The sequence below is a fragment of the Danio rerio genome, chromosome 1 (assembly GCF_049306965.1).
Source record: "Danio rerio strain Tuebingen ecotype United States chromosome 1, GRCz12tu, whole genome shotgun sequence".
Taxonomy (NCBI): domain Eukaryota; kingdom Metazoa; phylum Chordata; class Actinopteri; order Cypriniformes; family Danionidae; genus Danio; species Danio rerio.
In genome coordinates, this window is record NC_133176.1 from 29,048,452 (window position 1) to 29,062,669 (window position 14,218).

The 14,218-nt window shown below is 41.4% G+C and overlaps 2 long non-coding RNA genes across 6 annotated transcripts in view; one reads left to right on the forward strand and one right to left on the reverse strand.

Moving 5' to 3' along the window:
- Window positions 1-14,218, forward strand: part of LOC141375519 (uncharacterized) — a 71,161-nt gene that overhangs the window by 34,538 nt on the left and 22,405 nt on the right. The gene's annotated exons all lie outside the window — the stretch shown is intronic.
- Window positions 11,125-12,349, reverse strand: LOC141375518 (uncharacterized). 5 transcript variants are annotated; one of them, XR_012383644.1, is made up of 4 exons: window positions 12,268-12,349; window positions 11,523-11,539; window positions 11,335-11,400; window positions 11,125-11,177 (listed from the first exon to the last, which is right to left on the reverse strand). It is a non-coding gene; the product is annotated as an uncharacterized lncRNA (long non-coding RNA). The 5 variants fall into 5 exon arrangements; XR_012383634.1 differs by having other exon boundaries at window positions 11,335-11,411; XR_012383638.1 differs by having other exon boundaries at window positions 11,485-11,539.

Consider the following 14,218-nt stretch of genomic DNA (forward strand, 5'->3'; position numbering starts at 1 on the left):
TACAACTCTCTTGATCTCTAAAGGGAAAAAAACACAAAATAAATTTGTCTTTAAATTAATTTTAGCAGAGACGCAACTGCATTTTCACATTCCTTTTTCAGTTAGGGATTAGGTTACGCTTTTTAATGTTTGCTTTCATTTTGACATCGCTAACAGTTGTAATAAGAAACTTCCCAGCAGCAGTCTCAAATTAGGAGACTTAAAAATGCCTTTTGAGTGTAAAGATGATCAGCCTGCGAATCAAGCTTACAGTGTCATAAATGAAATGGGGATAATGCATGAGTAAATGGGATTTGCCGCATGAACCTCTATGCGCTGCATGTAGGCTAAATGATAATGTTTAAAAAATATGCAATACAAAACGTTTATGTATTTTGAAATAAAACAAAAAGAAATAAGGACTAAAATATAATTTAAACCACTGGTCTGGCGCTGATACTGTATTGTTTGTAGCAAGAAGAAAGAAAAAAAAAACAGATGAAAACCTGGGGAGACGGCATGGATTGTTCTTCAGAAAAGATCGAAGATATGACATTGTGAAGGCGTTTATCATGCAACGCAGTTCGTGTTTATGAGCATTAAAATGAACTAATACCAATTGTACATATTAATAACTCTTCTCTCTCTAGACTTTTTTAGGGCTTGTTCTTGTCGGCGCAAAAGGTTTAATGCATGTATTAATCAGATTATGAAGAATGATTAAGACTAAGAGCATGCATTTTTTTATTGCATCCTTTTCGCAAATTATTTATCAAATTTTTTTTTTTTAAGTGGAGAGAACATTAATCACTGGCAAAAATGTTCCTCCTGTATCACCAACAAATAAAGTAGCCTACCTAAGTTAATTTACCTTTTATGTAAAAATTAAGGAATAACTTATAACTTAATTAAATATCAATTAATAAAACATCAGTATAAATGTACATGTTTATTTTTTAACTTTCGTTAATAAAACAACACAATACTGTTTATAAATAGTGTAGTTAAATATTAAATAACTGATTGAAACTGTATAATAATAATTTAACGTAAAATTTTTAAGAACTTCACAAATAGCCTAAATGGCACTTTACTAATCGGTAATAGTATAAATAGTAATAATTATTAAAAGTAAAAAAATATTAGCCTGCTAGTAAAAATATAAGTCAGATGTTTAAAAAAAACAGCGTACCTCCATCTTTTGTTTTCTATTCATATTTTAAATTATATGCCAGAAAAACTAACATGTTGACTTTGTTCGGTTTAAGTGAAGACCTAATTGGGATTATAATTTTTCCAGCAATACACGTTCAGACGGTGTGCTTGTAGCACAAATGCACAGATACTGTTTCTTGCTTCTGTTCCACCTCCGCATTTCTCGGAAAGCAGGTTCTCTACACTGCGGAGTGGCGCGTTCTTAACTTACTAAATATGTTGCTCCATTTCTTATCAATGACTTCTATTTTTTACTTTCTCTTTAGTACCTGGCCATTTTTGGAAATGCCTAAAATATTAATGTTAAAATATTCCCAGATGTAAAATTTCGTTTTCCAACAAGATTCATGGTTGAACTTGCTGAATCGCGGCTAATGTTATATTCTAACAGAAATTTAGCCAAATACTTGGCAACATAATGGTAATTTGTGTTTTAAAGTGCATGACGTCACTTACTACCGCCGGTGGCAATGGACCTAATGGAAACTGACCACCGCGGTGACGCAGTTGTCACGATTACCGTCACAGCCTTAATTGAATGGCCATTCCCCTCTGCCATTCTGTGAGCGGTAGGGTTGGGTACCAAAACCCGGTGCCATTATAGTACCAGTACCTTGGTAACCGGTATGTACCGGTATTAAATCAGCGAATGAATTTCGGTGCTGCGGCAAAAACGTAAGAAGCATCAAAGGGGTGCATGAAAAAAGGCACACATAGGCGTTGTCACACACCATCACTAAACATTTGATTCTGAACAACTTTGAGATATAACAGGCGATATCAGGCTTTTGTTATTGTCGCTAGGAAACAGACGCACGCAACGTAGTACAGCGCATTTAGCCTGGTTTTCGGTGAGCGAGAGCGACACTCTTCGATCTACACGCGTGATCACGTTAGTCCAATTTGCTTAAACTAAACATTCTAAAGCGTATTTTACAAGCAAAGATTCTTACACAGCAACTGTCTTTAAACAAGTTGTGTGTAACCCCTGTTTACGAACGCAAGCAAAAGCAGTGGAGAGCAGAAGCAGCACGCAGGTGTTTGCCTTTCACACCATCTGCGTCTGCAGCGCGCAGCTCTTCGGCAGCTGCTGCAGAGATCAATCTATCTCTATTTCTATCTCTATGTCTATTCTATCTAGTTATGTATCCCTCTCTATATACAAAAACACTTTTAAAAAAAATAAATAAATACTTTTTATCTGCACTAAGGTTCGCGGAAACCTCCTCCTATGCTGTTTCTTTAACCTGCAAGTCTTTATTTTACAAAGTATATAGATCATACAGTACTGTCTTCTTCTCAAGCACTATGAGTAGTGTCATTAATGTCTGGTGCACTCAGAAGACAATCGCCTGTGAAATGTCATTTGTTTCTTGATTGTCAGGATGTTTTAGGCATAGTTATAATAATATAATATAGTTATAATGATATTTATACATGATCAAACTAGTGTAACTCTCTCCGCTTCAGTAATGTCCAGCATCAGAGTAACAGCCCGTGCAAAGGATGAGACGGACAAAAGTAATCAATGCATGCCCTTCTTTTACTTATTTTCGTGTTGTCAGGTTCATGGTGGAAACAGCTCTCGGATGGAATAACTTGAGTGAACATAAAACAAAGCCAAGTAAAACTTTTTTCCTCTGCTTCAGCTGCACACACAGCACACAGCGAGCTCACATAATGTCAAACTACACTACCCACTTCGCTATGGACTACAACTCAACTTACAAATGGCAAGTCTTAAAGCGACCACTCCCCTCTCCTACAACACTAGCGTGCAACTTAAGCAAAACTGACACTAAAATAGTTTTACATTTGGTGTTGTAGTTCGGGCCTAAATAAATGTTTGCTGCAGTTTTTAATCGTTTAAGTTTATTTTATTAACTATATATAAATCAGTTGATATTATTAACGCATTTATTGGGTAAAATTGCTACTTTTTAATGTCATTCAATGTGTTTTGGTCATTATCAATGCACAAAATAAACAATAAGAAATATAACTTATTATGACTCCAGAATAATTCTTTTTTTAGGAAACACTGTAAACATTTTCAGAAACATTATTTTAAATGTATGGGAGGGCAAAATAAATTGACTTCAACTGTAGGCCTGTTAAAGTTTAAAGGTGCAACAATGTGCCTTGATGTACTTGAATGTTAGAAATGTGTTCTCCTACACCAGTACAACGTTACTTGTCCAATAAATGAACAAGGAAGATTATTTTGAGTTTAAGTTATTTAAATTATCTTGTTTATGAAGACTGCAGATTGATGCACGAAAAAAAATGACTTCCAATAATGTTTTAAGTATTTTGTGATATATATGTTTAAATGTGCTCCTAAAAGTACATGGCCCCTGCCTGGCCCCCACAGGTTAATAGTAAACTAATGATATTTCACAATGCAAATTTTAAATTCATGCTAACCAACGAATGATCAAAGGAAATGTATTAATGTAATACAATATAAATTGATGTTTACTTTAAACTGTAATTATTTTGTTTTATAAAATGATTTTTAAAAATATTTTGTCAAATAAAATATTTTTGTAGAGTCATCCACCATCATTTTGTGGCTAAAAAGTATCAATTCAGGCACCGTTTTGGCACCGGTATCGTTTTAAAAGTATTGATTTAGCGCCGTGTAGCGAGGCAGAGGGAAAACACAAACACCGTAGATGAAGTTACAAACAATGCCCCGGAGGGTGCTTTTATTTACAAGTGATAAAGGGGTGAATGAGTGCTCTTCTTAGAGGTGCGTGCTCAGGTGCTCCGGGGAGAAGGTGAAGACTGGTGAGAGGGATGGTGTTGGATCGGTCACGAGCTGGATTCGGCTGTGGGAGAGACAGAGAGAGACAAGCGTTAGCGCAGGGAGTCATCTGAAATGAAGCTCAACTTCCTCCTGTGTGGGGCTGGCTTATATCTTTCCCCGGCTGATGAGGTCCAGCTGTGAGCGATCCGGGGTTGATGAGAAATCCAGCTGGTGTGGATTTGTGCCCAGGGCGACGTGGTACTACACGACTCGCTACATTCCCCCCCCCCCCTTAGCGTCGTCCTGGTCCTGGGTATCCTGCGAAGGAAGAGCAGTGTATTGAGAGGGGGGGTAGAATGTTTCGACAGACCTGCCCATCCTGACCAGAGCCGTGAGAGTCCGTCTGCGTTTCCGTGGGAGGCCCCGGCTCGATGTTGGACGTCGAAGTTGAAATCCTGGAGCGACAGGAACCATCTGGTGACCCGAGCGTTGCTGTTCTTCGCTGTAGCCATCCATTGTAGCGGGGCGTGGTCGGTCACCAGAGTGAATTTCCTGCCAAGGAGATAGTACCTTAGCTCCAGGATTGCCCACTTGATCGCCAGGGCCTCCTTCTCCACCGTTGCGTAGCGGGTCTCTGCGGGGGTCAGCTTCCGACTCACGTACATGATGGGATGTTCTTCGTTGCCGTGGACCTGGGAGAGGACCGCGCCCAGGCCCGAGTCGGAAGCATCCGTCTGTAGAATGAAGGGGCAGCCGAAGTCAGGTGCGTGCAGTACCGGTGAGGACGTGAGGGCCGTCTTAAGGGCTCGGAATGCATCGTCGGCTTCCTTGGTCCATCTTATCCTCTCCGGCTGCCCCTTTCTGGTCAGGTCTGTCAGAGGGCTGGCTATGGATGAGAAGTTAGGTATAAAACATCTATAGTAGCCCGCTAACCCCAGAAATGCACGTACCTGGGTCTTTGTGGTGGGTTGTGGAGTTTCTTGTAGTGCCTTGACCTTGTTTTGTTGTGGCTGTATGAGACCTCGTCCAATGTGGAAGCCGAGGTATCTGGCTTCGGCTAGACCCAGGTGGCATTTCTTGGGATTAGCTGTGAGCCCAGCCCGTCGAAGATCTAAGAGCACCCTCCGTAACCGGGATAGGTGTTCTTCCCATGACTCTGAGTGGACGATGAGGTCGTCCAGGTAGGCTGCTGCATATGGCTGGTGGGGCCTCAGCAGGATGTCCATCATTCTTTGGAATGTGGCTGGGGCCCCATGGAGCCCGAAGGGAAGAACCCGGTATTGCCAGTGCCCACCGGGTGTGGAGAAGGCGGTTTTCTCCTTGGCGTCTTCACTGAGTGGTAACTGCCAGTAGCCTTTGGTGAGGTCGATGGTGGAGATAAATCGGGCTCCACCCAGCCTATCCAGCAGCTCGTCCACCCGAGGCATGGGGTATCCGTCGAACTTGGAGATCTCGTTGAGTTTCCTGAAGTCGTTACAGAAACGGAGGGTGCCATCGGGTTTGGGGACCATCACTATTGGGCTGGACCACGGGCTACGGGATGCTTCGATGATGCCTAACCTTCTCATCTTCTGGATCTCCTCGTCGATAGCCAGCCTGCGAGCCTCTGGAACTCGATAAGGCCTTTGCCGGACGATGGTGCCAGGAGGAGTGATGATGTTGTGTTGGATGATGGAGGTTCGGCCCGGTTTCTCCGAGAACACATCCTTGAACTGACCAACCAAGGCTTGCAGCTCCGCCTTCTGGTTTGGTGAGAGTTGCTCACCAATGTGGACAACGGGAAGAGTTTCTTTAGCGAAGGCAACGAGATGACCTGGAGCTGCAACCCACTTCTTCATAAGATTGATGTGGTAAAGTTGTTCTTCCCGTCTTCGTCCCGGCTGACGGACTCGATAATTTACCGGCCCTACCCTTTCTACCACGGTGTATGGTCCCTTCCAGGATGCGAGGAACTTCGACGTTGTGGTAGGTATGAGTATCATCACCTTGTCCCCTGGGTGGAACTCTCTGGGTTGGGCGGGCCGGTTATACAATCTCTGCTGGGCGCGCTGGGCTTCGGTCAGGTGTTGTTTGACGATGGGCATGATTTTGTCGATGCGTTCTCTCATGTCCCGTACGTGTTCAATCACCGACCGCTGGGGGGCTGGTTCCTGTTCCCAGGCTTGACGAGCCACATCCAATAGGCCTCGGGGTTGGCGGCCAAACAGCAGTTCGAAGGGGGTAAATCCTGTGGAGGCCTGGGGGACTTCCCTGATACCAAATAACACGTACGGGATCATGAGGTCCCAGTCGCGCCCGTCCTCTGCCACCACCCGTCGGAGCATCTGTTTCAGAGTTTTGTTGAATCGCTCGACAAGGCCGTCAGTCTGTGGATGGTACACTGAGGTTTTTAGTTGTTTTACCTTGAGGAGGTGACAGAGGTCTGCCATCAACCGGGACATGAAGGGGGTGCCCTGGTCGGTCAGTATCTCTGTTGGGATTCCCACTCGACTGCATAGCAGAAACAGCTCCTTCGCGATGGCCGATGACGTGGCTTTCCTCAAGGGAATCGCTTCAGGGTATCTGGTGGCATAATCGAGGATAACAAGGATGTGCTCATGTCCCCGGGCCGACTTCGGCAAAGGCCCTACCAAGTCCATACCAATTCGGGTGAAGGGCACGTCGATGATCGGTAGTGGTATTAGAGGGCTGGGGGGTGGTCGTTGGGGAGACGTTCTCTGGCAGATGTCACATGCCTGGCAATACCTTTTTACTTCCCCGTCTAGCCCCGGCCAATGGAAACGATCGCGGATCCTTTTCACCGTGTTGGCCGCTCCCAGATGTCCAGCCATCGGGTGGGTATGTGCCAGTTCCAAGACCGTCTCCCTCTTGGTCCTCGGAACGACCAGTAGTGTCTTCTTTTCCCCCCGCCTCTCTGCGACACAGTACAGCAGACCATTTTCCACAATGAAATGTGGGAGGGGGTGAGGGCTGGGAAGTCGCTCATTTCCGTCGATGATCCGTACTTGTGGCCAACAGTGTTTGAGCGTTTCATCTTCCCTCTGTGCTCTGCCAAAATCGCCTACTGCGGTTATCTGTTGAAACAGATCAAAGTATAGATTAGCAGATATGGATGACTCACCCCCTCTGTCGCTCTCGGTGGTTATCAGCGCTGGTTTGCGGTCCCGATGAGCCCGTGGCTTGTTCTTCTTTGAACGAGCCGATGGAGCGTGGTGGTGAGTTAGGAGTTCGTCGAACCCCGGCCAGTCTCTGCCCAGTAGGAGGGACACAGAAAGATCTGGAACAACCCCGACTTCGATTCTCCAGCTGCCTGGTTTCGCCGCGATGGTCACTCTTCGGGCGGGTACGTGGCGGGTATCACCATGCACACACGTGATCGCTATTCGCCCTTTGCTTTCATGATGGTATTTTAAAGTTTTTGGGTGAACCAGGGTGATGGCGCTTCCTGTGTCTAAAGTGGCCGTTTGTGTTTTCCCTTCTAGCTGGACTTTATGGGTGGGAGCTTCGGGAGGGATATTGCGGTGTACCGCGCACTCTGCTGTCCAGGCCGGGGTCGAGTGCGTCGTCGGCTCGGTAGGCATCGGCTCGTCCATCGGGCTGGGGACCGCTGGTCTGCCGCCTGGTCGCGCTGTGCCCTCCACCGGTCGCCAAGGTGCACTTACCCTCCGGGGTGGCAGAGCCGCTCTCTCCCCATTATCTCTGGCGATGTGAGCTTCAGCCAGCTCGATCGCCTCCACCAGGGTGGCCAGTGACTCAGGATTTCGCATGCTGGTGAGTGTTCGCAAACGTCGGGGTAACGCACGCATCATCTTCTCGATGATCACCTTCTCAGCGACCTGGACCGCCGAGGGATCTCCTCCCAATAACCATAGCCTCCCCAGGCGAGAAAGTTGAGCTGCTTGAGTTCTCACTGGTTGTTTCTCGTCATAAGACCATTGGGAAAACTGTTGGGCTGCGCTGATTGTGGATAGCCCCATTCTGGCTAATATCTCCTTTTTTAACGCTTTGTAATCTTCATTTTTAGGTGTCTCTAGTGAAAAATATGCTCGTTGCGCTTCTCCTGTGAGAAACGGAGCCAACATTCTCGCCCAGTTTTCTTTTGGCCAGGCTTCTCTCTCGGCAATAACTTCAAATGTATGTAAATATGCATCAATATCATCCAGGTCGCTGAGTTTAGTGAGATGATGATGCGCACTCACTTCGGGAGTCGAATGGTGTCTGGCCACCTGGCGGAGCTGCTGTTCCAGTCGATCCTGTCTGGCTGTAAGTTGCTCAGAGATGGAATTCTGTTTGCTGGAGATCTCCGCTAGGTGGAGCAGTACCTCTTCCACAGACATGGCGACGGGATGTTGACAGCCGAGTAAGAGGAAGCGTGGGAGAGAGAGAGAGCGGATGCCTGTCTGTAACAAACACAGAGAAAAATTCAGCGGTTATTTTCTACTTAATGGTGAGTGTTTCTTCTGAATTTTTTCCCTCTGCAATTGCCCGCATTCTCCACCAGTTGTAGCGAGGCAGAGGGAAAACACAAACACCGTAGATGAAGTTACAAACAATGCCCCGGAGGGTGCTTTTATTTACAAGTGATAAAGGGGTGAATGAGTGCTCTTCTTAGAGGTGCGTGCTCAGGTGCTCCGGGGAGAAGGTGAAGACTGGTGAGAGGGATGGTGTTGGATCGGTCACGAGCTGGATTCGGCTGTGGGAGAGACAGAGAGAGACAAGCGTTAGCGCAGGGAGTCATCTGAAATGAAGCTCAACTTCCTCATGTGTGGGGCTGGCTTATATCTCTCCCCGGCTGATGAGGTCCAGCTGTGAGCGATCCGGGGTTGATGAGAAATCCAGCTGGTGTGGATTTGTGCCCAGGGCGACGTGGTACTACACGACTCGCTACACGCCGGTATCAAAAAAAACCCAAACGATACCCAACCCTAGTGATCGACAATCGGTCATGTGACTGTGACTGGGGAGAACCTGGCCTGGCTGTGACAACTCTAATATCCCACTGATAATCTTGTGCACCAAGATCCACTGTTTGAAACTGCCAGTGTTCAAATGTTTACAGACACATGGAGTTGACCACTAGAACAGGTCAGTGGTAGATTGTTTAAAGAAATCATTCATTTATTAATTTTCTTTTTGACTTAGTCCCTTTATTTAAACCGGGGTTGCCACAGCGGAATGAACCGCCAACTTATCCAGCATATGTTTTTACACAGCGGATGCCCTTCCAGCTGCAACAAATCTCTGGGAAACATCCATACACAATCATACACTACCAACAATTTAGCCTACCCAATTTAATTGTAGCACATGTCTTTGGACTGTGGGGGAAACCGGAGGACCCAGAGGAAACCCACGCGAACGCAGGGAGAACATGCAAACTCCACACAGAAATGCCAACTGACCCAGCCAAGGCTCAAACCAGCGACCTTTTTGCTGTGAGGCGACAGCACTACCTTCTGCACCACTGCGTCACCTGAAGAAATCATTTTTGACTAAATTGTTAATGTTACTTCAATCTTAAAACTTGCTAAGTCAAAAATAAGAAACAAGATAAAGTGATAAAAACATTATTCATGTTATTTCTATGGCCACTTAATTTAAATTGATTTTTATATGCAGTATGTACTTGTAGATGTTCCTCATTTTTATTGATTGGTTTAATCTAAATTAAAATTTAAATACAGGGAAACTTGAATAAATTGCTTGAGGACTGGAATACAGGGCTTCGTGCAATGACTAGAGTAGACTATTATAATGTTTGGTTTTAGTTTCTTAGACATTTAGTATGTAATTCCATATTTAATTTTATATTTATATTTCATTTTTCATTTCTTTGTCTGAGAACCTTGTATTTGTATTGTCTATGGTTGAACAAATTATATATATATATTTTAGGGGGCAAACAAATAAACATTATTTTAAATTAAAAGCATCAATTGACTTTTTTCCCATTTCACAATTATACACCAGCAATGTGCTTAAATGTTTTTTTCATAAACAAAACAGACAAAAAAACATTTCAGGGTAAATTAAAAACTAAAAAAAGTTTCTGCTACACAAAATACTAAAATACCAGCCCACTATTAATACCTCAAAATTTATTTAGACACTCCCCTCATCTACACTCAATTTTATGCACTTCCACTCATGTGTGGGTTAAAAATAGAGTAAACATTTTATTTTAAGAACATGGTATATAACCCAACAAACACATTTACGTTGTAGCGATGTCTGCACAACGTTGTATTTTTTTAAAGGCAACGTTGCCGCTTACGTGCTCGCTACATTGTCACAACGTAGAAATGTAAGACGTGAGAAGGCTGTAGCAACGTTGTCGTGCGACATTCAGCAACCGCGAGGCGGCGTTCTTACTACTTGTATTAATATTTTTTGTGGCAGTTTATCAATACTGCCTAGAATACAGGATAAGCAGCAATTCTGTTCCAGTATTGCTTAATATGAAATATTGTTCATTTATTTTTCCTATTTAATTTAACAACTGCATGTGTAAACTTTAAAGTGTAAAAATGCCACACAAATGAATATAGTGAAACTTTTTATTATATATTTCACAACATTTAATACATACAGTACACATACAGTATCTAATTATAAGCAAACAGTATAAAATAAAGTTTAGATTATATATATATATATATATAAAATTAAACTAAAGGGTAAACAAACAAGAAAAGTAAACAAGAAATCATTAAAATGTAAATAAATATATAAATAAATATATAAATTAAAATTCAAACACTGGGCAGTGAAGCTCTGGACTGGAGAATACAGCAGACCGGGGAGCGCAGCTGAAGACCAGTCGTAGTTGTTGGTATGGAGAAAGCAGTCAGAGGAAGAAACAAATTCAACGGATAATCCAGCTTCAGAGATCCACAGCAGACACAAGTCAAAATAGGCAGTGAACAAGAGAGGACAGATCAGAGCTTGACACAAAAGCAATACACAGGAAATGACTATGACTAGCAAGTTATTGAAGTTTCAGACATTTATTGTAATTTCATTACATATAAAATCTCCAGAGTAATTATGTAGCCTAAACTTTATTTTATTGTTTTCATAATATATCATATACCAAAATTGCATACAATTAAATAAATTTAGAGATACAGGGAAAACAGGTTTAAGTTAACAGAAGTCAGAGTTAGTCTCCGAATACTTAATTAAATTATGAGAAGAGAAAGAACAGGCCCTGTAGTTGTGGCGTTGCTCGCTGTAAATGGAATGTTAAACTTAGTGTCATTTCAATAACAGCTGTACAAAATAATAAAGTAATTTTTCATAAGCATGATCTATTTTCCACATTATGAACATGCTGTTTTAGGTAACATAACTACATTTAATAGTAAATAGAGTAGTATACTTCTTACCTCATCCAATTCTTCTTTCCATAGATCAGGAATTACAGCAACACTGATCTGAGGTGAATTCAACAGCTGAAAACATTCTGAAAGACAAGTTACACGAGTAATTTGAAAACAACAGTGAGTGGTTAAACAATAGAGTTTTATGCAACTTACGCATAATTAAAATCCAGAAATTATCAATAGAAGATTACCTCCATGTAAAAATAGCCTGTTGAGTAAAGAAAAGAGTGGGTTTTAAATAAAACATCAAAAGACCAATCAAAATAGAAATTTAGACTAGCAGACCTTTTAATTACTATCTATATTAATTAGGCATATGAACATTAATTTATATACTTTAACTTATAGGGATAGCTCACCCAAAACTGACAATTCTGCCATTTTAGCCTCATCCTTTATTTGTTGCAAACTTATTTAGCTTTTTTTTTCTGCTAAACAATGAAGAAGATATGTTAAATAAAGCTGGAAAACTGTAACTATTTAATTCCATAGTGTTTTCCTACTATGAAAGCAAATGCTTACAGTCTTTAGTGTTCAACAGAATAAAGAAACTTAAAGGTTTGGAATCACTTATTATTTACAGGGCAAATAATTCGTGAGTACATATCATTTTTGAGTGAACTGTTCCTTTAACGGGACGCAATCTACACAGAGATGTTTTGTTTTTAAAGTTATTTTGTGTGTTTTGTAAAAAGTGGGTCGGCTTGTGTGATGAAGTATCATACTAACTGATCACGACGGATATGGAAAAACTGAACTTCAAAAACATTATTGTCCATTTGATTAAAGACAAGGCGTAGGTAAATAATCAGGAAATGTTTTATCGAGAGATTTAACATGTGATGTTGGAAAAGATTGTTGTCGAAATCGTAGGTTTGTTTGAATATTCACGATTTACGTATCTTATTTAGCAAGAAGAAATAAAGCAATACTCACGTCTCCTCGGTCGTTGATGAATGAGACGACGGCTTGTTGAAATTTAAACTGATTCAGCTGTGACCAGTAAATGTTGTACAGTGGTCGTCCACGCCACCTAAGCACAACCTAAAGCATGCGACCCTCATGATGTTTAAATGGCAACCTTATGACATCGTTGTGACAACCTTTAGCAACAACGTAGAATCCTCAACCTTTTTGCAATGTTGATACAACGTTGTAGGAAGGTCGCTACGTTGAGGCAACGTTGTGTGTTTGTTGGGAAGTAATGTGTGAGAATTATTTAGATAAGGAATAGAGACATTGCATCTCCACATCTGGATGTCCTACCACTCGAGTGTGGCAATGCGGCTTCTTTTATGCATGCTCATATGGTCCACAGTTGTAAAAAGGCTTCATATAATAAGAGCCTAACACAGTTAAATGGTAGTAAATCTTTCAAGGTAAATATTTTCCATTCCCTAGAAAGCAGACAAATAATTACAAAACTGAGAAATATTTGCACATGTAACATCTTCTAAAAGTGAATCCTCTCCATAAGACAAATAAGCATAGATTAAAAAGTTAATTTCCCATCAAAACATGCAGATATGGCTACTGAGAACACATGAATGAATGAATGTGATGATATGTGTTTCACAGTGGCACATGGAATGCTCTAACACAACAAAGACATGAGCAGCATGGGGCAGTTATGAACTGATATAACAGTGCACAGGAAGATATGTACAATAGTGCAAAGGAAATTAAATAGGCTAATCATAATTGTCTTAGTATTATCAAGTTTTTTTTGTAATGATTAGATAAATTTTTTTTTTTCAAAATGTGGATTAAAAAGTAAAAATCACAATTTAAAAATATTGATGACTACAATATGAATGCTACAAGGGGTTTGAATGTTATTTCATCAGAAGCACAAAAATAAATACCTCAAAGAGCTCACTAAAATTATAATAAAACGACTTTCACCATGGGATTAAAAGCAAATTAACTTCCACAACTTTTTTTTATATAGTATAACTAATATAAATATAATATTAGTATTTAAAATATTTTTTTATATTATATATGTGTTCTGCGTATTTAGTCCAGTGTTGCCAACTTAGCAACTTTATCGCTTAGCGACTTCTCAGACAATTTTTTTAAAAAGCGATTAGGGATGCACCAATCCCGATACTTGGATCGGATATCGGTTTGATACCATATATTTTTGCTGGATCTGGTATCGGCCAGCTGGTACCTATCCAAATCTGTTCTATATTCTGTGTAATTTATAAGCCAACAAAAGCCATGAAGGTAGCCTATTACAAGACACTGTAAAGTTGTCATGTAGGCCTATATCTTAAATGTTCTGAAGCCATTCTATAGTTTAATGCGAAGTACAGATGAATATTCAAGTGCTTAACCACATGTTTAGTTTAGTGCTTCCTGCTACTGTACCTGTCAATCATTCGCCATTCATTCACAATTCAAACTGCAAGTTGCGTTTATGACAAAACAAAAAACGCTTCAATACAATTTGTTCCTGTTAATTTTAATAATCAGTGTAGAAATGCATTTTGTTATACATTAAATGGGTTCATTTTGACCCATAACATGCTGTGTCTGTTAGATCAGCAGTTCGCATTTGCAAAACTGAAGTAGAGAGGGTTATTACCTGCTCTTCGCACACAAAGTAGGCTTACCAGAAACTTTAAATTAGAAAAGGGTCAATAATACATTGGACAGATCCTCAATGCACTGAAATCTTCCCTTTGTGCTGATACCAGAGGCCTGCGCCTTTGTGTTAGTGATGCATCAAGCGCACTGGCTGCGAAGAAGCGTAGTGCGCCGCTTCATAAAATTATTCTTATAAAGAGTTTCTATTCTCTCATCTGTCTGACTAAGTTTATTCTTTTGAGGTGAATACGTTAAGTGCTGCTAATAGTTTGTATAGCCTGGCTCATTGTGG